This window comes from Strix uralensis, chromosome 9 (genome assembly GCF_047716275.1).
Source record: "Strix uralensis isolate ZFMK-TIS-50842 chromosome 9, bStrUra1, whole genome shotgun sequence".
In the NCBI taxonomy this organism is placed as follows: domain Eukaryota; kingdom Metazoa; phylum Chordata; class Aves; order Strigiformes; family Strigidae; genus Strix; species Strix uralensis.
Genome location: NC_133980.1, coordinates 31,215,459 through 31,242,667, shown reverse-complemented (window position 1 = coordinate 31,242,667; position 27,209 = coordinate 31,215,459). Strand labels below are relative to the sequence as shown.

At 43.9% G+C, this 27,209-nt stretch overlaps 1 long non-coding RNA gene and 1 pseudogene across 1 annotated transcript in view; one reads left to right on the top strand and one right to left on the bottom strand.

Annotated features, from left to right (window-relative positions):
- LOC141947208 (ras-GEF domain-containing family member 1B-like) overlaps positions 1 to 27,209 on the top strand; it is a 107,110-nt pseudogene that overhangs the window by 69,462 nt on the left and 10,439 nt on the right.
- The window catches only part of LOC141947209 (uncharacterized), a 101,543-nt gene continuing 94,946 nt past the window's right edge, over positions 20,613 to 27,209 (bottom strand). Inside the window, exon 3 of the long non-coding RNA XR_012630052.1 lies at positions 20,613 to 20,628. This is a non-coding gene — a long non-coding RNA (uncharacterized LOC141947209). The remainder of the gene's footprint in view (positions 20,629 to 27,209) is intronic.

Here is a 27,209-nt window from a genome sequence, read left to right as displayed (position 1 = left end):
TAGCATTCTAACAGCATGCTGTCTTCCAACTCCTCCTATTTGTTGCCCATGCTGCATGCGTTGGTGTAGAGGCACTTCAGCTGAGCTGTTGGCCGTGTCACCTTCTTAGAGGAACACACCTTAATTCATTTGAGGTACTTCACCAGTGTTTCCCTGTTGGGTCCTATTACCTAAGGAGCCCCTGGCTCATCTCTGTAAGACTTCAGGTGTGCTCCAGTGTACCCAGCACATCTCAGACCAACAGGCTGAGGGTCCTCTAACCTTGGTGTGTCATCCCACAGCTTGTCATGAACAGGCCTGATATTATCCTCTTCCCACTTCAAGTCTAGTTTAAAGCTCTGTCAATGAGCCCCACTAGCTCATGAGCAAAGAATCTCTTCCCCCTTTGAGAAAGGTGAATCCCATTTGCTGCCAGCAGGCCTGGTGCCATGTAGACCATCCCATTATCAAAAAACCCAAAATTGTGGCAATGGCACCAGCCACAGAGCCATGTATTAATAGACCAGGTCCATCTGTTTCTTCCTGTATCACTGCCTGTAACTGGAAGAATAGAGGGGAAAAAATGAATTGTGCTCCAGATTCCCTTACCAACCATCTCAAGGCCTGAAGTCTCTTCTGATTGCCCTTCAACTACTCTTTGCGGCTTCATTGCCACCCACATGGAAGAGCAATAATAGGTGGTAGTCTGAGGGCCATACCAGTCTAAGAAGTTTCCTAGTGATGTCCTTAACCTGGGCTGCAGCGAGGCAGCAGACTTCCCTAAGGGGAGGGTCTGTCCAGCATATCAGACCCTCTGTTTCCCTCAGAAGGGAGCCGCCTACAACTATAAGCCGTCTTTTCTTCCTCGTGGAGGTGGTCTTGATACATGGGGTAGGCCTTTCTGACCTTGGCAACACCTCTGGTGTAGATGGACCATCATCCACATCATCTGTTGACTGGCCTTCCACATCCAAAGCCTCGTACCTGTAGTACAGAGGCACCTAGGAAGGCAAGATAGGTAAGGAGGAGGTTCACCTGCTGCCCGTAACATGTGAGCACAGGCCCACAGTGGCTCTGTTTGCCAGCAGTTCTTTTCTTGGGAGGTTCTTCTTGTGACTTACAGTTCATTTACCACCATGAGTAAGGTGATGAAACACTGGTACAGGTTGCCCACAGAGGTGGTAGATGCCCCATCCCTGGAAGTGTTCATGGTCAGGTTGGACGGGGCTTTGAGCAACCTGATCTAGTTGAAGATCTGCTGGACTAGGTGACCTTTCATCCCAATTTGTAATTGGTGAGAAGACCTACAGAGATAAAGGTCTTTCAGTACTGTCTCTTATGTGGTTGTTCAATATAGAGCAGATGACACAAAACGAAGAATGATTTCCTGGTGAGGAGACTCATCCAGGACTTTTGCCCATGAAATTATTGGAGCGAACTCATTCTGATGATCTTGTTGATCGCTGGACTGACCTGGGTCTACTCAAGAAAGAAAATATGGACAGCAAAGAACTGTATAGATAGAGAAGCTCTCTGATGATAGTTGTAATGCAATGAATGTCAGCATGCAAGTGATGGGAAAGAGATAAAAACGTCCCTGTGGTAAGGATGCAGAATGTAATTTTTTGACTTATATAGCTTAGTTTATTTGGGAGTTTAGACCACTCACATTTGATTAAATTTAATTTTCTGATAAACTTTGCATTATTTACAATATGTTTAGTGGTCTCTGCTTGGAGGGAAGAGAATCAAACCTCTTGTCTCTTTTCCTTCCAAAGGCAGGAATAATATGTGGGTGAAAAATACATAGATGAGAAAGACTACCTGCCCAGCAGATGTGCTAGGAGAGAGCCTAGGAACCACTAAGTACAGGAGGAATGAGAACTAAAGAATACTCTTTGCAGAGTGGTTATTTTTCATTTGATCACTGGATTTACATGCCTGTAAGCCAGCTGGATCTGACAGGATCAGATAGGCTGTAGGTCCGAGTTTCATTCATCAGGTCGCGCTTTCCCAGTTTGAAACCCTTCCTTGGGAGGTGGGGATCCATAATCCAGCTGCCATCAGCTCACACATCATGCAGAGGTTTATGAAGCATCCTCAGACACTTATGTGCACAAATCCAGTTAGCTGTCGTAGTTGAACTCTGCAAAATAAGGTGAGGAGTGAAGAGTGTGAGAATGTGTTGTTGCACTTCAATCCCAAACAGCATTGGAGAGTTTTGGATGTATGCAAAGCAGTTAATTCCCAAATTCACTCTTTAACTTTCTGGATGCCTTACTACATTTCAAGAGTCCTGTGGATAGATGGAGCCTACATGAACTTCAAAACAGGAGCTCTAGTCTGCACTGTGGTAGTTACTGTCACAACGATAGTACAGAACAAAGGGAACCTGGGAGTTGGCACAGATGGGTTTCCCTATAGTGTCTGACTGGACAGAGCTACAAGAGTGAGGTCTGCAAGATGCTGAATTTTCTTTGAAGCCCATATGTTAGTTGAAGGTGTTCCTAGCTGGTGAAGCACTTTAAGCCTACCTGTGACGATCTGTATCCAGCCCGTATGTTGGCAGATACAGCTTTAAGCTCACAGGGGGAAATGAGGTAATTGCGTGCGGGGGGGGAGGGTGTTCTTTGCCCGGTAAAATTTTGGAAGTTGCCTTTGTGCTGTCTAGCAAATTTTTCTGAGTAAGTGTCTTTTGTAACCAGTGTGCTGGTTCACCAGTTCCTCCTTCTGCTGTGAATAGCAGCGGCAGTCACTTGTGGCGCAGGCAGCTGGCACGGGACTTGCCGGGGTTATTGGGAGGCAATCGCGGAGTGAAGGCTGGAGAGAAACTGAGCTGGTACTTTGGGACAAAGCACAGTTCACCTGGGTGCTGACATACGTGCCCTGTCACTAACAGAGCAGCTTTCCATGTCCACCCCTAAGCAGGGCTCAAAGGTGTTGAGACTGAGCAGAGCAGAACCCCTCAGAGCTTACAGCTCTGGGCGTGACTCCTACAGCAGCAGGTTCATCTCCAGGTGTTGTTCCATTTCTTGCACGTCCAGACTGGCCCTTGGCATTGCTGAAGTAACCAGCCGTAGCTAAAGGACAGTGTTCATGCCTGAAGCTGAGTGTAAGATCTATAAAGCGTTAACGCCAGGACTTGGAGCCATTAAGCCCCACCGTATCTCACATCCTGGGAACCGACTGATGTTGCAGCATCGCAGTGACAGAGTGTGTTGTCTGTTCAGTCTGGATCTGGGTTGCAGGAATAAAACTTTCCCTTTGTGCCCAGAGCGCAGCCAGAGTTTGGGAACTATTAAACTGCAGGAAGTGAGCGATGGAGAGGGAGGCAGGCTTTCAAAGGAAGTGTGTGGTGGGATGGTAGAACTCCAGCAAAGCAAGTATGTGATATCCAGAAGGGATCAGGACACTGATTGGACCCACATGTCACAACAAAGAGTGAGAGAAAGAAATCTGCTTAAATGTGGGCAGATTGAGCTGCAGCGTTAGGGAGACCCAGCATGTCTTCCACACAGATCCTCATCCCTCAGAAGCAGGAGTTCAGCTCCATCTCTCTAGGAGCTCCCTGTAACTGCTCTGAAGCCTTCATAGAATCCCTTCGCCAGAAGCCTTCCCCAGGGTGTTCTGCAGATTACAGGCCCTTTGAGTTGGGGAGAAATAGCTGATTGCCACAGACTGTAAACACCTCACTTCTAGTCAGGGTTCAGCTCCTTCCTGTTGTGGCTTTTCCTTGCTTTTTCTCTCTCATTACTTCTTCAGGGCTACACATGGTCTCCGAAAGTGGCTGGAGAGCATGAGCCCATTAGAAGCAGAGAAATCCCCTTTCCTGCTCCGTGGAACACTTTTAGCCAGGAATCAGAGAGTTCCCTTCCTGCACATCAGAGATAGATTTTGTGAATGACTCAGCGTTCTGTTGCGCCGTACCCTACAGATTTATAAGGAGATGTAACGTTTGGTGGCAGCTTCTGAAGTGCTAAGGCTTGGACAATAAGCCCAAGCCAGAGCTGACCTATAGATGAATCCTGTACATTTTATAACTGATAACCATTGTGCTAATAGGTATTATACTAAGTTATAGCAAACCAACTGTTCTGATGTAAAAGGTGGGAATACTGAAGCCTGAGCAACAGGCCCTGAACTGAAACTGCTAACTCTGTATGTAGTCATTAGTGAAATATGCATAGAAGATGTAGCTTAAACATCATAAAACATGTCTATGTTGAATGTATCTTTATCTTTCTTTATGTGTGAGCAAGATAACAAGGCCACAGAAACAGTTGTCTGGCCTTGTGACCTTGCTCATAAATTAACTAGATAAGCAGGGAAACTCCCTGAGCTTCTCCCTTAAGCCCTGGCCAGGCTCTGGGGGGAACCTAACGTGAGATGAAAACCAGACGTTTCCGCTTAAAACAAAGGTGTCAGCTATTCTGGCTTACTGATTTTTAGGTATATAAGGTTGGACCCACTCACAGTGACTTTGGAAGCCTCACCTACGGGTGGACGCACCGCGTAGGATTTCCCACTTGCAGGGAAAGGTTCTCCAAATCCTCGCTGTAACCGGGGCTGCCCAGCGACTGCGGATCTGGGTGATGGTAAAGTGTGCAAGTGGTGATGGATCTTTCTTAATCACTGTTCTCTCTCAGGTAGTAATGATTTGATGCATTACCCTGTATTTTCCTATTTGTTTAAGTGCACTGTTCTGTCTTTTCTTACTGTATGTTTTCTGTATTATTCTGTTACATTATTTAGTTATTTCTAGTAAAATACGCCTGCTCTTTTCACTCTGGTGTCTGAGTTTAATTGATATCCCTGATCAACAAAACAGCTTCAGAATCTCATCCACACTTTTTTGTGCTTAAGGAGCGGTTTGTCTGTCTGCTTTGCAAAGGCAGCAATGACTTTGTAAGGCATGAGGCAGAAGGGGGTTGGGACTTTGGTTTCATTGTGGAGCTTTCTCAGAAAAATGCTACTTAATTCACTTTGCTGATACTTGGTGGAGTAGAGGCCAACTTTTACGTTGTTAGTGTATATTAATGAAAAATACACCCCAAAGAATGTTGCATTTCACAAGCCCCTGCACCTCTCTCTGCCTAGTTGCGTGTATCACAGAAAACCAGTTAGCTCCATTTAGAGTTACTGAAAAGTACCACAGAGGAAAATATTGCAGGTTTGGAAGTTGCTTCTATTATTCTTGAACAATTTGAATAGCATTATTTGTTCATGTGCTGCACGATTTTTAAACTCAGAACATCTGTGTAACTTGAAATTTCATTGTCCTTATTACCATTTTCTCCAAAAAAAACCCCTGGAAATGAAAATGTTTATAAGTACAGTCAGTTAAAGAAAGCTTTGAAAAATCCTAGCCAGCAGAGTATTTTAAAAAAATTGCTTTTGAATAGGCTATTGTGTTTCAATGAAAATAACTCCATATGAAGTCCACCACATGTAGTTGTGTATATTTTCTGCAGAATTTTTTTCTGAAGATTTTTCTTGTTTCTGAAACAGAAGCTGAATGACCACGAAGGTCCTAAAAATCAGAAACACTGACATCAGTAAAATAATAATCATTAATATTATGCTGAATCTCTCATCAGTATAGCTATTCTGGACTTAACAAGTGGTGAAATATCAATTAAAAGGATGATTTCTTCTCCTGTGTTGTTTTCTAAATCCCAGCATGGTAAATTCTTCAAATTAGTACTTTTTGTCTGTTGAAAGCACTTTGAGAGATGGAAAATTTACACATTTACTGTTCAGTATCTCTGTATTAAAAGTAATAGTCATTGTTACAGCAATGCCACAAACCAGAGGGGAAGAAAGTGATCTTGTAATTATAGCAAGCCTTCCCTGAAAGTGTCCTCTTGAACTTTAATGCTGGCATGAACAGGAGTCAATTGTTCTCCATGGGTTACAGATCTCTCCTATTAAAGCGGCACACAAGAACCACAGAGGAAAAGGCAGTTTGGGACGGCAAAACAAAACTATTCTGGGCTTCCAGACCTTCTGTACTCAGCAACACAGCTTCCAGGCAGGAGCCAGTTCTCAGCTAGGAAAGCCCTACTGCTCTCAGCAACTTTTTTGGCCTGCCAGCTACTGAACTGAAAATGAAGAGTTGTCGTGTGGTGTTGCATCATTTTTCTTTCTGCTTCAGTTGTACTTTCCAATGAAACAATGAAATGGCCGGAAAGTGATTTTCAGAAATGCACTGGTAGCTCTTCCAAAGATGTACATTGATAACCCACGGTGGTTAGGGAAGGAGGGGTGGGGAAGGGTAGCACGTTATCCAAGGCAGGGTTGTAAACTCACATACTGGATGCAAGCCAGATTTGGAAATGAGGCAGAAGGAAAACTCCCAGGCATTTGGCCTGCCTTCTGTGAGCACTAAGTTACCCGTTATCAGGTGGTGATGTAGAAACCAATGCTTCTTGTCTTGAGCTAGGCTCTCCTGTTCAGCACTTTGTGGTCTGTGACCCCAAGGGAAGATGACCTTGTCATTAGCAAGTCAGCCTTAGCGTTAGGAGACCAGAGCTTAAAAGTGCTTAAATGAGTCACGGGAAGGTGTTTTCCTGATACAGATACCCAGTTCTGAGAGCTCCAGCTAGGAGAGTGTCTTACCTGAGCAATGATCTCTTGAGCAGGGTGTTTCTGAAGAAGCAGCTGGGACCCTCAGTGACTGCTGCTGCCAGGACCAAACCAACCACCCCTGGAGGAGAAGGGTGTGGGAGCCGTGGACTTCATTCCCCCTGTGGATTATTAGTTTCTGACTGTGTTAACAGTGAGTTGTAATCTCTAGAGTGTTTGGAGAGTTGGGCTGGTTAATGTGCTGGATTAAACTTTAATTAAACTTTATCACCTATTTCTCATTGTTTGAGTAGGGCAATCTGAGAAGTTATGTCCCTCTGCTTCACCTGGGTATTTTTATCTCCTCTTTAAAGCAGACAATCGGATAATTTCAGGGGGGTATAAAAAGAAATGTTTGTAAGGCCTTGACCAGAAAGGAACTGTTTGCATACCATGATATGACATGATTTTTATATTCCCCAGTAAAGATTTGTGATTACTGTTGAGTAAAAATTTTGAATCATTTTAAAGACATCAATATGAGTAGCAGTGCCCCTTTGAGGGTTTTGTTCCTTTGGCTGAAGCAAAACCCCTAAAGCTTTCTGGGTTGCTTCTGCTGGGTCTGATCATAATGTTTAGAGCCCATTGCTGCCTGATCCTACGGAGAGTAGAGCAGATTGGAGTGATGCTCCTGAGCCACAGGTGATGGAAAAGCCATCTCTGTAACGGGTGATGATGGGAGCCTTTCCATGTTCAATTTAGTTAAAACCAGGCACAGCTCTTTAGATGAGACGTGGAGTATGGGTTTGGTTTTTCTGCCTTCCATAGAAGAACACACAAGGAGTCTCATGGCAGCTAGGACCAGCTGCTAGAGTCATGAATTTTTATGAAGAGCTTTCTGGCAACCACATTAAATTGTCCACATACTGGCTCTCTGAAGTAATTTTTATATCAACCCTGCAGATGGGTGATTTGTTGCAGCACTGGCCACTATTCCTACAACAAAAGGCTCTTCTGCTTGTCAAGATTTTCAAGTTTGCAGTTTCTCTTCCACTCAGGGTGATACTAGTGCTAGAAGAATTATGGAAGGGAAAGAAGAATGAAATATTATTTCACCCCCAAGACTCAGTTATAATATCAGTTTTAACACCAGTTGAATTTCTTTACATCTTACTACTGATTCTACCTTCCAGGTTATTGGAAATCTTCACACCTCTGACTTCTTTGAAATGGCCTCTAAAAATGAGTGTCACCAGGAGTTCACCCTTCAACGACTGATACCTCAGTCCAAATGGGCCCATATTGTGTCATGCAGCAATACAGAAGGACAAGTGCTGTTCACCTTTATGTGCATCACCTGCATGCCTTCAAGACTCACGATGGGAAAGCTGTAAGTGTTGTAGCAGAGGTTGTGTGCAGGTAAATGAAAGCAGAATGTATTCTGCAGAGTGCAGGGCAGGTCTATTGGTAAACACTTCTGGAAGGAAATCCCATAGGGCTCAAGCCAGTAGGTTCATTTTGTTATGGTCATGCTATATTCTTCTCCATGATGTTTACTGAAATATGAGTTCCGTGGTTTTCACCTCAAAATCCACGGCATTGTAGAATACCAGAATCCAGAGTAAGTTCCTTCTCTAATCAAGTTAAATAATTAAAACCATTGGGGTGTTATTCACTGATGATATAACCACCACCCTGCTTTGCTAGCACTGTTTTTATTTCAAGAGGCAGCGTCCTACTGGTGCTCTGCAGCTGCTCTTGATTCCGTGAAGTCTGGTGGTTGCAGTTGTAAAGGATGCTCGTAAACATTCTCCTAATTGTTAGAAACTGGTTTAGGAAGTGCTTTTCATTTCTCATTCTTCTTTTTGAAAGCACACCAAACTCTGTGTGCATGGTGATGCTCTTACTCTGGAGCTGTGGACTGTCTGACAGCTCTATGGAAATGACCCAGTTTTGCACTGAAGGTCTCATCCTGTAGGAAACAGAAAAAGAGAAACAGGGGCATAGAAGGGAAGTGATGCACGTACAGCTACAGAAATCATCGGTGACAGAACCCAGAGAATAACTTTGCTCTTTGCTCTCTAGTTCATTGGAGCCATCAATGCCCATTGGCAACATTATCTCCAAGGTTTCATGAAACATCTTTTCCTTTGGCTGTTTCCTGACACCTATTCAGTTGTGGTTTTCTGCCGTTCTGATTTATACCCTCTGCAGGCTGGACAAGGCCCGTGACGTTTATGAAACTAGAGTCCACTAATCTGTCATATGGTCCAGGAAAGCAGCATGCAATCACCTATTGCCTTTGCTTTTGAAGATGCTTGGTACAGGCTTGGGGTTTCTCGATGTGGACAACCAAGACACCTTTAGCAGGCTTTCCTGCACATCGATGTCACACTGTTCCTTGCTGCTGTTCTTCCTGTTTGATTACAGCACGGCTGCACAGATCTTAAACTGCAACAAAATGGTTTAGTGAAAACTGCACATAACAACCTCTGATTTCCTCTTAGGAACCACAATCCCCCTTAATTACCTTCTGCAGCACGGAGTTTTGTTATTGCTTTTGTGGTTGGACTTCTTTTTTAGCCAGTCCACCTTTGTTTATCCAAATGTGCCCCCTCTTTCCCTTCTCCAAAGCATAGCATTTGAGGGAATTTCTTAAGAGGTGGGAACCTTCTTAGAGCTTTGTGCTGCCCTAGTCAGAATACTTGTCAGGATAACCTCTGATCTGTGTGAGCAAGTGGCGTAAAACAAGGCCCATATGTCCTTGGCCAGACACAGAGAGGGGAGGAAAGGGAAGGAGACCTTGGAATTGGGAGCCAGTGTTGACTCTTACTCAAAAGCAAAAACCCTTTTGGCTTTGATCACATCAAACATTTGTGTTTGCCAAGAGAGTCAGAATTGTGCATGACCATGTGGAATGCCACCTGCTCATTTGGCATTACGAATTGCGTCTAAGCCTACTTAAAATTAATCCTGTCCTCAAAGAATGCTTGTTAAATTTGCAGGAGGAGGTACTCTCTTACCCAGATTATCCTCAGCAGTCTGTACGTATTTCTTAATCTGAACTTAGGTACATTCTCCCCTGTGCTGGAAAAAGGAAGGGATAGGCCAGGCTCTTGATGAAGACGATAATTCATGTTTATTCTTCAGAAATAGAGAGCTATGCTGGGATATAGTTGACTGTTTGACTCATGGGTAAAAATCAATGTTGTATTGAAATTCTCCAGCTGGAAGCAAATGGAAATAATTTTGTGAAAATATTTTATTTACTTCAAAATATGAAATAGAAATCACTTTTAAAGAAATCACTCAATCTTTTTCCTACATGTTCCAGACCAAACCAGAGTAGATGTGTTTTGCTGGCTGTGCTTTCCCATGCCCAAACCGAGGCCTACTACAGAGGTTGTGAGAGGTGTGAGGGTGCCATGGATAATACCTAGAACCTCCCCCTCTGCCTTTGCTTTCTCCCAAACAATTGACAGATGAGCTGGAATACCTTGAGGTAAAAACAGGGTTATTTTTACATGGCTTTTTGAGCCTTAAAAATACATTTGGGTCATACATGCATGCTTCTTCCCATGGCCATGAAATTTAGGTAAAACCAAACAAAGGAAACAGATTTTTTGCTTTATAAAAATTTCTTTCAATGCAAGGAAGCAAATATCTTCATGCCAAAACATTTCTGATAAAATATTTGGAGCTGGCCAATTGAACTGAATTGCTGAAAAATGGCAGGACAATTCTGGCTTTTGTTGCAATATGAAAAATGAGCACAGTGTTACTCCAGTAACCCAGAAGGCTGAAACTGTGGCACTGCTGATTTCCAGAGACTTGTTTTCAGATACGTTCATAATCACTTCTGCATTTTACTACTGTTGTGTTTCTGAATTCTGACACTGTGGCTGTATCATTGTTTAGGCGCAAGAAAGAGGCAGGAGTTTATGTAAAAAAACCCCAAACTAGACTCAAAGCCTCTTTTTTTTTTTTTTTTAATTAGTCTTCTGATTAATTTCTCCTAATTGCCTGTTGTGGTGTTCATCCCAGCGTTAGAGGTGATGAGAAATATCTTACTTGGCTGAGGTGATGCTCTCACAAAGTAGTACTGATGACAATAAAACAATCATATTTAAACACTGCTGTAAATCTGAGGAGGAAATTGCACTCTTTAGTGTAAACATCCTTCCTCTCAGCCTGTCTCCTACATACCTGTGCTCATGTGCTCTGTCTGAAGTACTGTGTGAATGTTTAATGAGACTCTCTCTCTCTCGGGTCAGCTCCTCTTAATGTTGAGCATGTGCATAAGGGTTTGCAGAATCTGAATCTTGGTTTCTGGCAGAGTGCCTTTCCTTTCCATGTGTTGTAGGAAGGTGAAGAAGCCAACTGCCATTGAGAGCTGGTGAACTGGCACAGCAGACAAGAGTTTCAGCCTATCATGGGTGTAAAACTCTGCCTGCTAAACCATATTTAGACAAGAATTGAAGCGTTCACTATTTATTCCGTTTCAGGAATGGCTGTTTTGAAGCCATTTCTGTTGCGTGAAGTAACATTTAAACAGTTTTCAAATGTCTGTTACTTGCTTAATAGAATGAAACACTGGAGAGTCACACGGTGACAGGACAAGCTGCTAAACCTGCCTTGTTTCCCTTGAGACTTTTGTGTGTTCGCTTTCTGCCCATCAGAAGCATTGACTCGATGGCAAGTCTTTGCAGTGACAGAGAGTAACAGCAGAAAAAACATCAGTAGTAACCGTTCCTATCCTCTACCCCACCACTTTTTTTTCAGGAAAGAAAAGCCTTAGCATATTTCTGCAAAGAGATGCCCATCCCAATAGGGAGATACACAGCCAGGGCTTCTACCCTGCAGCTGGAGAAGGTTTTGGGTTGTTTTCTGCCTTGCATGTCCTGCCAGGAGGACAGTACCTCTGGCGGTCTATGAGCTCAGGAACTGTTGTTCCAGGACTTTTGGGAGACATACACCATGCTAAAAAAGGGGTGAAGGATGAGCACCAGCTGGTTTTCTTGCTTTGGGTGTAGTAGCTGCTCCATTATATGTGTGTGTGTGTGTGTGGAGTCGAGGGCTCCAGGCAGGTTTTATTCTGCAGACCTTTGTAATCCTCTGCACTGGAAGCTGGAAGGGGCAGCTGGGGACACACAGGCGACCTTTCAACTAAGTGGAGAGAGTATGAAATTTCCCAGGGACACTTTTTTCCCCTCATGACCAGACAAATTTTCAAAACTGAAAACCATCAGGAAAAAGGGTAGTTTTTGAAAAAACAATCTGATAACCTTCTCACAGGGGGAGAATTGAAAAAACTTTGAGATTTTCTACTTAGTTATTTCTGAATTTCAAAAATTGGGGTTTTTTATTCAAGCCGACCTTTGTTTTCACACATTGGTTAATTTATTAAATAAGGTTTTAAATAATACAAAATTTTGAATTTGAAATTTAGTCTTTTAAAAAATATATAAATTTTCAGTCTGAACTACGTTTGAGATTGTTGGTTCATGAACATGCATTTTTTGGGGTGATTTCAACATCTTTTGGGAGGGATTTTCAACATCTCACACATACTTGCATAGGAAGGCTATTCCTCATGCAGCTGCTGGGTGCTGTGGTGACAGTTTTGAAAATGTGGATCATTCCCTGGAACTTGAGAGAGGTCACACACCAGATTCCTTTCACGTAGGCTGTCAAACTGCTTTCATTCATAACAAATCTTCCTTTTTCTTCACTGACCTGCAACTGAACTAACACCTTAAAAGTAATAAAGGCATTATTTTCTTCATTTTCAGGACATCTTTTCATTTCCCTTGCCTTTTCTGTTGACCTATAAGCCTATTTTGCACCACATAACAGTGGAAAGAATGCCAGATCCCTTCACAAAATAGCAAGCATAGAGAAATGTGTGTGCATACTCTATCCATACTTCAAAACAACATTTGTTGGTTTTGAAGTCTTTTAATCCTTTGTGTACTGGTTGTGGGTAGAGATGTCTGAACTCTAGCCAAAGATTTTGAGAGATCACTGCCAAGTTTATTAAACATCTGGGAGGTGTACCAAGTTTCCTGCAAGTCATCTGGTACAGAAGCTTCTTACTATAACCAGTGCTTTGAGGTTTGTCTAAGAGCCATCACTGCTGCAGGTTAAAAGGATGAATTTCCTCCATGACATCGCCTGACGGGGTTGGTATGGTTAGAAGGGACAGAAGGGAATGTCTGTCAAGCTAATGGATCATCCGTTACACCAGAGCGCCAGACTGGCTACATGCTAGGCATACACACAAGAGAAATAAACCAAGGACTAGTATAAACTTCAAGCAAACATAGTAGGATCATTTTCTCATTTTGATAATCCATTCAAATGGGGACTGTTGTGCCCTCGTGATACTTGTGGTACAAGACTCTGCGCTCCAAAGGCAGTTCAGAGCTCTCGAATTCCAGTTCAGCAGTTCAGGGAGGGTTTATGAACATTAGAAAATTCAGAAGAAGGGTTGGGTTTGGCTCTGGGAGGAGGTGGTTTGTTTGTTTTCATTTGGAGCTTTGTTTTGTTTGTTGCATTTTTTGGTTTTGGTGGTTTTGGTTTTTTTTTTCCTGAAGACTCCCTTTGTTTCTGTCTACTCTTTCCTGTTATTTCCCCAAACCAGTGAGTCTGTTTCTGGTAGCCCAGATCCCAATATACAATTGCAGTACAGGGAAAGACCTTCAAAGCCTCACTGGCCAGAGCTCAGGCCTTGTTGTCTGGAACAGCAAAAGGTGGCATTCACCCCCACAGCTAATCTGTCGCTGCAGTCTTGCCCAGCCCCAGGCATGGCAAAATTCAGTGCACAAGGGTTTTTTTGGCTGCCTGTGTGGGTGTAGTGAGTCCACAGAACATTATTAACTTTATTAATTATTAAATTATTAATTATTAAACCTTAAACCTGTGCCAGACTATTAATGCCTTAATGCTTATTCAACTGCCATCAAGTGCTGGCAGATGGCAGAGTACAGGGCGGCTGTCAGTAAGGACATCAGCTGCCATTCCCAGGGGGATTGCTGCAGGCTGGCAGGGAGCTTTGAGAGGATGGCAGGCTGAAAGGAGAACAGGGCTGCAGGAGAAGTTGTAAATGTTTCCTTGTCTTGAGGGGGTGAGGAAGAAGCCTCCAGCAATAGCAACTGTAAATCAATAACTAAACAGAAATAAAGATCCCGACAGCCAGCTCTGGAATGGTGCTACTAAAGGAGGAGTTCAGGGCTGTTAGAGCTTAAGGCACGGGGCCCTGACACAGTCTAAAGCATTTGCAGTTCCCCACCAGCTGCAGAAGCCAGATCACGTTCATCAGTTCTCCTGTAGTTGTACGTCACATGCACATCATCAGTCGAGGTCCCAAATGAGAGCTTTTACCCGTAGTTAAAGCCAGTAATTGTGCAGGGCTGTTATTTCTTCTGGACAGTCTGGTTTGCAGTGAGGCTACTTCCCATCGCCAGCGCTCTGACCTCCCAGGGCACAGAGGGCTTGGGAATCAGGGTTCAGCTCTGTTCTTGGGGCTGGCTGCTCATGTGCTACATCATCTGCCTTTGAAAATGCCTCATCTTTGTCTTTAAGACAATGTGGAATATTTTTCAAATTTGCAGGTAGCTGTAAAGATTTATTAGTTTGAATACTTTGGGGAAGTTTTATTCCTTTGGGGACAGTTAAGTAGAGGCCATCAATAATGCAAGTGATTGCAATGAATCAACAACATCTCTTAGAGATAAAAGTCAGGATTAAGCCATACTGAGTTGGGTTCAGCTTTACTGTATCTCCCAGCTTGTAAGGGACGTCAGGAGCCAGTGAAACATCACGCATGGAGCTGCACTTCTTTTGATGGTTTTGAACTTGTAAAGTGCCCCAATAGTACTGGCAGAGTTATATTTACTCAAAAGGACACAGCCATTTGCTCCTTACAAAAATACATTTTTAAGGTAGGCCAAATGCTGACACGTTTCATCATGGCTAGTGGTTCCACAATGACATTGAAGGATTCAGTGGGACTCTCAAGTAAGCAGCAGCCTATAAACTGTCGTAAATGAAAGAGTTGCTGCTTGTCCTTGAGAGCTTAAAGATGCTTTTCCAACATAACTTCAGCCTTATCTGGCTTGATTTATGCAACTTCACTCTCATGCTGGCCAGACCTGGGGAAGGGTCAAGATAATCCCCAGTTAGATGAGATGAAAGAGAAACTGAAGCTGGTGTCCTCCTTAGGCCAGCCTGTGCTAAGCCATTGGTATGTGCTTGCCTCACACAGGGGCTTCACAGGAGAGAAGGCAGGGCTGTGTGACAGCTTACAGAGGACAGCCTCAGGACACGTGAGCAATGGCTCAGACTGGCTTGCTTTGTCATTTGGGAGAGAAAATAACACTATTCCAGGATGGCTGTCTTTCCCCTCTGTTCCCCACCCACACCAGCGCTTGGCCTTGTCGTTCTCCGATGTCAGTGGCTTTAAAGATTCAATGTCTATTTTTACACATTGGTTGTCACCCACGTAAACGATGCCCTGTGGAGCTCAGGTGTGTGGAATGACTCAATGGAGTCCGTCCTCCTGTCAGCGTTCTCTGTCTCTGAAGCACTGGTGTATGGGCGGGGATTCAGAAGTTGCATGTTCCTCTTGCTGGCCTGCCAGATGACACAGAATTTGATACTTCTGTGCTTTGCTTTGCTCATCTGGGCAGTGCTTACCTCCTTGGCAAGTGGTCTTGAGCTCCAGCGGAGATACCTCCGTGTGAGAGATGTCACCTACAGTTTTAATTTCTTCTGTGAGGTTCCTCCTTAACTATATATTATCACAATACACAATTTCCTTATCCCACCTTGTTTCTCCCCAACGTATAGTATTTGATCCTTCCACAGTTTTGTCAATTTTTCCCTCCTTTTCCCACTGTCTTGGTGTTAACACGGAGGGCCCTGAGAATATAGAAGACTCTCTCCATCTTCTCAGCTCTGGAGCCCGCTGCGCAGAGGGGCGTCACTTCGGTGCAAGTCCAGCTCAGCTCCTGCCCGAGGCTGGCAGTCATGAGAAGGTCTGTGAGAGTTTTGCTGATTCTCACATGTGCTTGTAAGGCAAACAGCTTTCAGAAATTAAGAGCTTGTCTGAATTGGGGCATTAAAGGTAAATTACAGGGAGCATATTCTTTCAATTTTCAAGCCCCTGTCCAGGGCTTTGTCACAGAATGTTTTCCTTCAATAGGTGACAGTAACAAATAAAAAAGATGTAGTCAACACAGGAACATGAGCAATAACTGTAGGTTTTTGTCCACCCCCTTTTCAGAAGAGTATAAATAGTTTTATCTGAATTTTGCCCTAGCCTGAAGCAGACACCTGCCATCAACACTTTCAGCTCTGATTGCTTGAATTCTGACAAAGCTGTAAACAGCTAAAATCAAAGTCTCGTTACAAAAAATCTATTACAGGAAGTGCTGTCTGCTTACCAGTCGAGTGCCCTGAGTGCTTGTACATCCCTTCATCTCCACACAGAATCATTGCCCTGTCATAGCCCTCCATCGAAACACTGAAGACTGCTTGCATCCTCTGCCAAATCACTGAAGTACGCTCTTAATTTCCAACTTGAAGCTAAGGCGAGGTTTAAGTGATCTGCTGGACTGATCCCTCTAATCTAAATGTTTACAGTGTAAATTGAATTTGAAGCAGTTTTTTGAAAATTCAAAGATGCTCAAGGGTTTTGGTATCTGGTTCTGCAAATAATTGCCCCTGTGCAGGTGTCTCAATGATTTCAGCAGTCCTGTGCAGAGGTTTAAATGTGCTAATATTGCCAGACCAATGCTTATTTCTGAATTTCAGAGAATTAACTTCAAACTCTAAATCCTTCCTTTCCATCTGTTTGTATCGAGTGCTCTTTGTGTGTGGGATTCTGCTGGGTACTTTTTGAAGCGCCAGATACGTTGTGTGCTTTTTGTGTAACAGGACTTCTCCGCAGTGAAATGCTACTTTTCATTTAGTCTGACTTTGCTGTTATGTAAAACCACAGCTTAGTTTTGGCAAACATTAATAGCTCTTAAATGATTTGTAATCTATTTTTAATACGATCCTAGTTCAAGTTCAAAATGAATAAACATAGGTCTTAAAGGAAACCTCATGTCTTTCTGTTTTATGCAGGGAAGTGCTACAAACCACAGGGTAAGGCTTGATTTATTTGCACAGCAACGAGTATTAGAATGAAAAAAGAATGGGTATTGGCTATTTGCTCTTAATTACTCTTCTTTGATGATTCTTTGGAGTTACAGGAGGCAGAGAGCAACCAGTTTAGGCAATTGTTTCACATTGCTCTGATGGAGAACTGTCCAGTTACTTGCTGAAACAAGTGTGTTCTCTCTTTATGCTTAACATCCAGCATCACTTAACTGTTGTACAGACCCTGCTTGCATGATCTGACAAGTAAAGATTACTGGGTAAACCGAGGGAAGTGTTTTCTGGTTTATCTCTTGGAAATGATGAGTATTTGGCTGGGGCACATAGCACAAGCAATGCTGCATGGGATCAGTATAAACCCAGAGCCTGGGGGCAGGGGGGAGGTTGTTTTATCAGTAGACAGATTGTTCAACCACGCAAGGGAAGTTAATCCACAACGGAAGCTGCATAGAGTTAACAGCTCTATTCTCAGTATTCCCAGGCTTGGTGATTTTTCTAAAGCTTAATTTCCTGGAGTCATCTGATGCCATTAAATATGCTTCTCACCCCCATTTTTTATAACTTCTGATTCTTATGTCTTGCAGAAACACTGGATAGTATGAATATGTTGATTTGAAGCTTATCAGCTCAGCTACCAGTCACCAGAAAAGTAAACAGAAATATCTTGAAAAAATACATTTTCCTTCTATGTAAATATTGAAATTTTGGGAGTTAAACTCCTGCTTCTTCAGCGGTTAATACTGGTATTGGTGTTTCAACCCACCTTTTCTGGAGTGGGCCTGGAAGCCCAGGAGCCTGGTTACAATCAGCCAGAACTGTAGTTTGGTTGCACACGTGGGCCCACAGATTTCCTGTGTCTATAGATACAAAAATCTCTTCTCTCCTAAAATCCAGTTTGTTTTGAAGTAACACATTCAGTTTTCATATTTGGATGAAAAAAAGCTTTTACAGTAATAATGGAGATAACATGGGGCTGTGGATGAAGTTTCCCACAGCTCAAACCCGCAGGCAAAGCGGAGGGCTGGTTTGCAGCCCAAGGTTGGGGTCTGTGTTTCTGCCACAGGAGAGGGTCCCGTGTTAAAGCCCAACCTAGATGCTGGGTTTCATGCCAGCAGACCCAGCCATGGGACCCGGGCCTGGATTTTAGAACACTGCCCACAAAGAACTTGTTTAGTGAACATCAGTCTAATTGGTTTAATCAGCCCCCATCTAGTTTTTTAGTTTTTGTTTGGGCTTAATTCCCTTAATCTGCATTGCTGTTGTGAGCACTACCATATCAGAAATGGGGAGGGTAAATAAGCAAAGCACCTGAGCAATGCAGACTGGGCACGTTCTGCGTTTGGAACGTTAGCTCACAACTATACCTCTGACCTCCTTACAATTCTTGATCTCCTCTCAACTCTTGCCAAGTTATTCATAACCGCTTGCACTGTTGCAAGCGAGGCCTGAACAATGCCAAGCACACAGACAAATTACCTCGCTTGCTTAGCACGATCCTTGACTTACAGCCCTGAGCTGCAGCATGTGCCAGTCCTGCCGCAGTGCAGCGCTGCTGATTCACGCCCCGCGTGCTGTTCGCTGCACACCTGGCACTGCTCTGCCAGGAGAACACAGGCTGCCCTCCCTCTTGTCAGCCTGCACCAGGACAAACCAGGATAACAGGCACTTACTGTAGGAAAATATTTCTGCTTTAAACAAAGGTTGTGTCTGAGAATACGGGAGACACGGGGAAGGAAAAACATGTTTATCCTCGAATCTGAGAGGGGCGAAAGGAAAAGGGGGAAACACTTTATCTGGATTAAGTCTAAATCTTTTTTCTAGTAGATTTCTTGTAGGTATGGCGGCAAGAGTTGTCTGGTGAAGAGAATCGTAGGGGTAAACAGGAATCAATAGAGTGAAATAGTTTATTGCATTGGGAAACCTGTCACAGAGAGGAGACATCGCAGAGCAGAGCCTGGGGAAGATACTTCGCACCATCCTCTGACATACCCACCACAGTGGGAAAGGCCCAGGGTACGTGTGTAAGGGCTGTGGCTTCTGGCTCGGCATTGTGTCATCTTCCTCCAGAAATAACACTGCAATGTCATTTGGTTATACTGCACATTATATGTGACACTGTGCAGATGGACAGAATGAGCTTTTGTGCGAATCCAGACCTTGAAGCCTTGCAAGTAATTTCTAAAATTCACAGTGAGATCACATGAGCCTTTAAGTCCCAGTTCCAGAAAGGGAATTGTGTGGGCAAAGGCCCTTTGTGCTGGGGTCCCTTTACCTATTTGTTATCTTGCCAGCTCAATTATTTTGAAAGTAAATTTTTAAAGCATTTCTTTCTAGAGTCTGAATTTAAAGAAATGGCAGGTAGGTAGGGTTGTGTGCCTGCCTCCAAAATAATCCTGGCCAAAGGAGCTCAGGTTTACATGCTCCTTGTATGCTTGTGTGCAGAAGTAGTAGCCAGAGGCTCCTGTCTTTCAAGCATCCCAACGCCCAACAACCCCTTCTGTGAATAATATCCTAAGAGCCAGTCTGACCCTGCCCTGGCGCAGCTTGAGGCCATTCCCTCTTGTCCTGGTGCTTGTACTTGGGTCAAGAGACTCATCCCCCCTCTCTGCACCCTCCTTTCAGGGAGTTGTAGAGGGCGAAATGGATCATATTCCCCAAGGTTAGTGGGAGTTTAATACGATATTGAAACCAGTGGTACTGTTATGATGATAGCGTAGGGGAAACTGCTCCTTTCTCTGTTGACAGCATCAATTTTCTATCTCTTCAGTCTGAAGTACACAGGAGGCACAAAGCATGCTGCAGAAATGACAGAGTGTCAGGGTTCTGACTCACTGGTGGGGATGGCATAGCATGGATGACATCGCAGGTCCACCCCGTTCCTGGACAGCTGAGCCACCGTGCATCAGCTGCTGAATCACTTGGTTTACAGCGTGGTGTTTTGAAGTAAATCATCACTGCTGTTCCCTTGCCTTAAAACTCCTGACTGCAAACCGCAGCAGTTCATCAGCTGATTGATGAGCAGCACTCAGCTGGCTGCTCAGCAGCGCAGGAGGCCGGGATGGAAACCTGCTTGGGTCTGCAGAGCTCTGTGCCTTGCTGGGGGATGGGAGCCCTGATGAGACTGAATAGAGAGGTGGCATTTTAGGGTTTTATGACTATAATATTTAAAAGACCTCTGTTCCCAACAGAACAGTTGGCAAAACTCTTCTGTATTTCACTCAGTGCAGTTAGGGGAATGCTGTGTCCTTCTAAAAACCCCATCCTGCTTCAGTGAGTTAAAAAAGCATAAGGCTTCAGTCGTGTGCCTGTGTTTTCTTTGCATTTAATACACTTGTACTCCTATTTCAAAGCTCTCGATTTTGCCATCAGCAGTTCCAGCCAATTTCTTAACACTTTGTGCTGGCCAGGCAGTAGCTGTCTGTCTTTCCTGATGGTGTCTAATTTTGAATGAAATCTAATGTGTAGGACTGAGGAGATCATACTCAGCTTGTGCATTTGTTTGGTTTTAAACAAAGTGCTTGGAGGACGGACCATTTATGAATTCTTTAATGAAAATAGATCCAGGAAGGGGGTGGGGGGAAGTTGTTTCTTATTATGATCCCAGTATTAGTTGTCTATCAAAACTTCTTTTGCTTTCAGTCCAGCTGCCCGCTCATAAATTTTGGTAGAAAAGAGTCGCTACATGTGTTGTCTGTTGTTTAAGGTGGATGGTACTTCACTGCAGGCTTTGGGCTGGTCTGAGGCCTTTCTGCACCCTTTCCCATTCCATCCATTCTGTAAATCACTCGAGCTTTACAGGAGTTGCTATGGAGTGTGCAATGAACTGAACTTTTCTAGAATCTCTGGTGGCTTGTGACATCTGTGCTAATCCATCATGTCACTTAGATACTTACCCTGTATGGCTCCTTTTAAACTTCTCCTCTGAAACCAGAAAAAAAAAAAAAAAGTGGGATTATTGAAGAAATTTACAAGGTTAAAAAACCCCATGGGAGAACAGCCTTATTTTGAACTGAAAATGTAATTAAAATGTTAAAAGGACATCATCCAGATGAAGAAATTGCCCATAAATTAAAAAATAACTTACAAATGAACTTAATAAAAAGATTAATCAGTCAGTGGTGGAGCACACTTCGTATAGTATCTTTTTTAACAATTGTGACCGCCTCAGTTTTAACCTACAGATAAAAATCTCCGCTGTGTTGTGATCAAGGTAAGGTACAAGTGTGTGGAGAAAGCGAATATATTACACACGTGGTCTTCTTTCCATGTTCTGTGTGTCCAGGCAGCTGCTTTTGTGTGTCCAGCAATACAGATTGTTCCGTGTGTTTTGGTTGGGAGGAACATACGCCCTGCCCTCTCCCTTGGCCCAGGTCATTTCCCCGCAGTTGGGATTTTTGCAGTGGTGCAGTCTGCCCGTGTACTTGCGTGGCACTGCAGCATCGTGGTGGCACAGCCACCCTCAGCATCATCAGACCTGCGCCACTCTTCTGCCCCCCAGAAGAAGAGCACGGGGAAAGGGCAGAAGGGAGGTTGGTTCTTGGGGCTTAAGCAGGGGACATGGATTTACAGCACATCAGCATCAAGAGGAACTTGTTTGTTTTCCTCCCTTTTTCCACCCTGACATGTTTTGAGAAATTCAAGGCATTCTTACAGCCCCTGCACTTTTCCTAAGGCTCCCAAGCATACACACAAATGCATTCATATCCATCACGCTTTTGCAGTTCAGTAGCCAAGGTCTTTAGTTTTGGGTGATTCAGGATCTGCTTAATTACTGCGTCGGAGTTCTCCTGTGTGAGTGATCAGTCAGCAGTGCTGCATCTGACCTTCCCGCATCATCAGCGAGATCTATCTATAGATCCAAGAAAGAGTTCCTTTGCACCTTCAGGAGGAAGATGCCTTTCATTGAAATTCAGTCCCTGGTCTGTTCTTTGCTTACTGGGGTTTTCCTTCTTCCTTTCCAGCCCATTGTTGCCTGGGGAATTTTTTGAGAACTTTACAAAATTGTAAACTTTACAAAATTGTTCCTCTGCTGGTTTAGTGAAAATGAAGAAGTCTCTCAAGGCTCAGTGGGGTTTGTTCTGCCTGCCTCAGATCTTTGCCTTCCCTGCCAGGGACTGCACTTCACTGGTCTCTGCTGTGTGCAAGATGTGTTTCTGTTGCTATGTCGCTGTCTAGCAGTATCACCTGTGGATAGTTTTAGTGCTCCTGTTGCTCTGGGGTGGATTCCTTCTGAGTTGCTCTTAGTCTTGCTCTCGATTTCAGCCAGGAAAAAGCCCATATCGCTCCTCTTTCAATCTCCTGTGTGAGTATGAAATACTATTCTGTGCTCTGCCTCTTACAAGGTGCAGTTATGAAGAAGTATTTCTAGGAAGGACAATATATAGGAAGGAACTGTGAGTCCAAGTTGTGCTGAAGTCACACTGCTGGAATTGTGTGGCAAATTCTGCATGGAAGAATGGGAGCAGGAGGACTTGAGCTGGGATAGTTATAAGATCTAAGTTTCTACAAGTAAGGCATATGAAACACCAACCTGGGGGTATTTCAGGTTTTTATCTTCTCAATAGCTTGAGCTGTAGAATTTCACTTTACCTTTCAGTGCAGAAACAAATGCTTTTGTAAGCAAAGCAAACACACCCAGCTGTATGGAATGCAACCAGTGGTGGCCCCTGTGTCTGCTATGCTTTTGTTTTGGGTAGCCTGTGCCCTTGTCTAAAACACTCCACACTTTTCAGAAACACTCCAGAGAAAGCTGGGTGTTGCTGGCAAGCACCTAGTCCTTACTGCCTTTCTATCTGTGAAAGCCGAGGCTCATTCTGACTTGCTCAGACTTTCCCAGGTTGGTGCAAGGCGTTAAGATTTATAGTCCCTTCCCCATCAGACTTTTGTTTTGCCATACCTCAGTTTTGTAATGGCATCCTTAAGAACAAGGCAGGATGGTAATCGCCTACTAAATGTGGTTTGGGGTTTCTGATCTGGTGGTGAAGCAGCTCTGAGGGGATGTAACTGCACACATGAGGTTTGTATCTTCTATGAGGAGGTGTGACTTGGGACGCGTAACAAATTCAGTCACCGTTCCTCTGGCTGAGGGATGTAGGATGGGAGGTACCTGCACATAACCAAGGAGCTGAAAATGTTTGGCAGTGTCTTTAAAGGCACCTTCCGTGGCTACTACTGAACCCCTCAGTGGGTGCTTCTGTAAAGGATACGAGCTGTCCATATTGCTGGCTCTGTTTTATACACCCGACGGGCAGACTGAGCTCTCTAATATAAATGAAAACGAACCAATGCAACCTTCCTCCATTGCTAGTAGAAAACAGATTTTTCTTCTGTTGCTGAACACAGAGGTTTGGACAAGACCTTGGCGGCCTGGAAGCTACGTCTGATTCTTTTAGTTTTGCCAAACTGGAACTCATCTCCTGCAGGAACCACTGGGGTTTTGAGCACATTGTCTTTGGCTCTGGCTTTCCATTTACACTGCTGTTACTGGGAAGGTTGGGACTTCTTTCTTGTCAGAGGCTACTCAAAGCCAGAATCTGGACCTTAATGCCCAAGATCTCACGTTCTCCATAATGACACTAAATGCAGAAAAAATGTTTATTCCTCTTTGCACAAGGCAGGGAGTTACCGACTTCACTCTGTCATAGGAGAACATCACTGGTAGAGCAAGGAAATTATCTAATTGCTCTTTCCTTCAAGTCGGGTCTTTAACAAAAAAAAAAAAAAAAAAAAAAAAAGCCACTCTTTTCCTTCTTAAAAAAAAGAAAAAAGAGAGGAGAGAGAAACGTTTTTCGTGTTAGTGACAGCCAAATGTTTTCAAAGCCCAGTTAAAAAGTTGCAGTTTTAACTCTCAGCATGTTTTTCACTAAAATCAGATTTCCTGTCTTTTTTTCTAATTCCTGCTTGTCAGATATTGTATTGCTGTGGTTTATCAATATTTTTAGGTCCCAAGATACCTCTGCTCTATATGCTAAGGCTTTGTGGTCCAGATTCTGCTCAGTGACCAAATTTCAGTTCCACTCAAGTCATTCTGAAGACACGGTTTAGTGTTCTGTATTTAGCTCCTGAGCTAGTTAGAACGGAGCATGCTGCTTTGTTTCTCCACCTCCATATAAAATACAACAGAAGAGTCAAGGTCGAGGTAATAAAGGAGTCCTGCTGGAAAAGCACGTGTTTTGGATGAATCATCCTGTTGGCTATGCTGTATTTATCTCTGTCACACTTTGGTATCATCCCTTTTCATTGCATCGAGAACATGTCCTGTTCTTGTTCACAGTGTTTGAACGTGGAGCGTACAGAACATCTCTTAGCTTGATGTCTCACTGAGCAGAACTGAACCATCTCTGTCAAGCAGCATCCAGAAATAGAGAGCAAACAAGTGAGCCAATATGTACCTTTCGCAGCCAGACTTTTGGGAATTTTATTTTATTGTTATGAATCAGTGTATCTATTAATGACCTGATGATTTTATTCCTTTCCTCTTGAGGCTAGGAGGCTCTCTGTGTCTCAAATTTAGTTTTTTCTGAAGAAGGATCCACGTGGTTGTGGGAGTAAGTGTTGTGCTGAGCGTTAGGGGACTGCAACTTCAAATTGAAAAGGAAAAATCCAGCCCAGTGTCTTCCAGCTTCAGATTCTCTTAATACTTAAGGAAAAATACTCATCAGTCTGCACCTCAGTGCCCGTGGAATAACCAATTTCCTTGGTCTTACCAAGGAAAAGATCAGCCGGAGCTGCAAACCCAAATTCCCTTTGGGAATTAGTTATTAGAATTTAAGCACTGCCTGCAGACCTTCTGACAAGTTGTGCTTTAACAGGCAGTAATACGTAGTATGCATGTGTCAAATAGGTGGGAGGAAAACCCTGCTGTGATTCACACCTGTTTCAGTTCTTACCGTGACAGAAGTTAGTGGTATGGTGGAAGTGGAGGTTTTTCCCCAAACAATGTATCACCCATGAAATGAGATACTGCCCGAGTCAGCTTTGTATTAACCAAAACAGCCCAATTCAGGGTGAAACTGGAATCTATAGACGTTTTAGCGAGCCGAGCCAGCAATTAGTTGTGATTTCACATAACTCTCACCACCCAAAGCAAAAATCTGGAGTGAAACCACTACTCGCCTTGGTGTTTTACAGTGACAATATTGATGTCAAGTTGCTTTGCAGATGCAGACTAGCCTTTCTCACTTTCCTTGTAGAGTATTATTCCCTTGTAGACTATAAGGTTTGGTGGGTGGCAAGTGTTTACACACTGTCCACTGCCACTTGCCTCATGGCTGAGTAAACTTTGCTACAGTAGCTGAAAGCTTCTGAATTTGTGTGCAAACAGGACATCTTTCAGCGCCGTGGGCTGCAGAATATTTTGGATTTGTTCAAGTCTCTGTGATTAAAACACGGTGAGCTTTGAACAGTATGAAAACCTAGAAATTGCTGCAGAACGTTCCTGTCAGCTCCTTGGTAATGCTTTGTTTCTCAAACTTTGCCAGCCTTGCAAAGAGCCTGAAAGCCCAAGAGACTTTATGCATCAGGATGCTTTATCATCGCAGAGTGTGGCTGTGGTTGAATTGCTCCTCACTTGCCCAGTGATTTGAACTCTCTTGTACAGGAACCTTGTTTTGTTCAGTCCTGCCCCTCATGCTCTTACGCTGCGACACAAGTGTTGACTTTGTTGTTCTCCCAAATCGTTGGGCTGGGTGGAATTCAGTCACTGGTGAACAGCTGCACAGAGTGACTCATGTCACTTTTCAGACACGGAGACTCCTCACTCTTTCCCGTTTGGATGCAGATATCTTTTGGCATCTCGCAAGGTGGGGTCAGCACCCATCACGCAGGCCGAGAGGCTCTTTTCACTGTCCCTCTCTGTCTTTGCAACTGGTTTTGGCTTTCTCTTGCTGTTTATTTACTGAATCCCTCAGTCTTGTGCTGGTTTGAATGCCTCCATTGTCTGGACATGCTGCCAGCAGCATCAAGTCTGTGGTGTGTGTGGTGCTTCAGGTCCCCAGGAATCTAGCTAATAACTTAATAGCTCGTCATCCCCACTGAGCTCACTCTGAGCAGATCTTTGTCGTGGGTTGCGGAGCACACAGATGGCAGCATGCTGTTTATCTCCAGGCTGTCACGTTGCTAGTTGTTCTCAAAACGGGGTGCCTTCACAGACTGGTGTTTGCTGAAGTCTGTGGCTTTACAGAGCCTTTTCCCAAATAGGATTTGATACAATGGAGAGAAAAGCAACAGCATCTGCACTGACAATGATGACTCAGGGGCATTAATGCTTTTCTCAGGCACATGCACACACTCTGTCAGCACACAGGCAGGGCAGCCTGGGGATACTATCTTCTCAATTTGATCTCCCTTGCCTCCCGAGGGGAGGGGGGAAGCATGTGCAATACCTTTCTGCACTTGATCTGTCCACTCCCCGAATGTGCCTGGCCCATTAGTACTCACGGTCCAGTAACTGCTGTAGTAGAGTTAAAACCAGCACATATTTGTGGTTAAAATTGAGCACAAACTTGGCTTGCAGTCAAGGCTATAAAACCCAGGTTCCTTAAACTGACAAGAACTGCTACTCCCAAAAGGAAGGAGAGAGGGGAGGGGAGGGAAGGAGGGTAGAACTCAGCTCTCAGATAATCAGAGAGATTTTATCTTTTGGCCTTTGTCACCTAAAGAGCTCTTGGGTGCTCACAGCCCCCTTGCTGCCCACCCACTACTCTGGATGACTGAACAGCCTGCAGCACTGACTGATCTTTTCCTTGGTAAGACCAAGGAAATTGGTTATTCCACAGGCACTGAGATGCAGACTGATGAGTAATTGCTTTATTTTTCCTTAAGTATTAAGAAAATCTGAAGCTGGAAGACACAGGGCTGGATTTTTCATATTGTCACAGAATTTGGAGAGAGTGTTTAACAGATGTCTGACTTTGCTCACATCTTTGATATCATTGGTGAATTTGGACAATATTGATAAACAACTACACACAGGCATTTTTTTCCAAATTTCTGTGAAGCCACTCAGAGAGTAGGTGGAGACAGATGCCCTGAAGTGTCGGTCTTTAGCTTGGGTCACACCTGTCACGGTAGAATTGGAAAAACCCAGCACTGATTTACCAGGGCTGAGTTGGGAAATTGGAGCTTTTGATTGTAGTTACAAGGTTGTCGTGTTGCATAAGGAGACTGTCCTCACACGTGGCCTCTTCAGGGCTGGGCTTCGCTTCAGTCTCTCTCCCTCTGCGCTGACGGGGGCTGTGGCAGCCCATGACAGCCTGAACACGCTTCCCCATCAGAGCGCTGCTCTTAGGTAGCTGCTGTAAGGATTTGCCCAAAGTTGTCAATGAACGTTATGCCACATCCCCAAAAGCTTTACAGAAAGTTTGAGTTCCCAAAACCTGTCAGGATTCTTGTACGCTCCTTCTAACTCTTAACCTTGACCTCTTATCTGTCATTTAATGAAGAAACAGCAAGATACAAAATAAAGCACGTGGCAATTGCAGTAGACAGGCAGTGATGAGAGC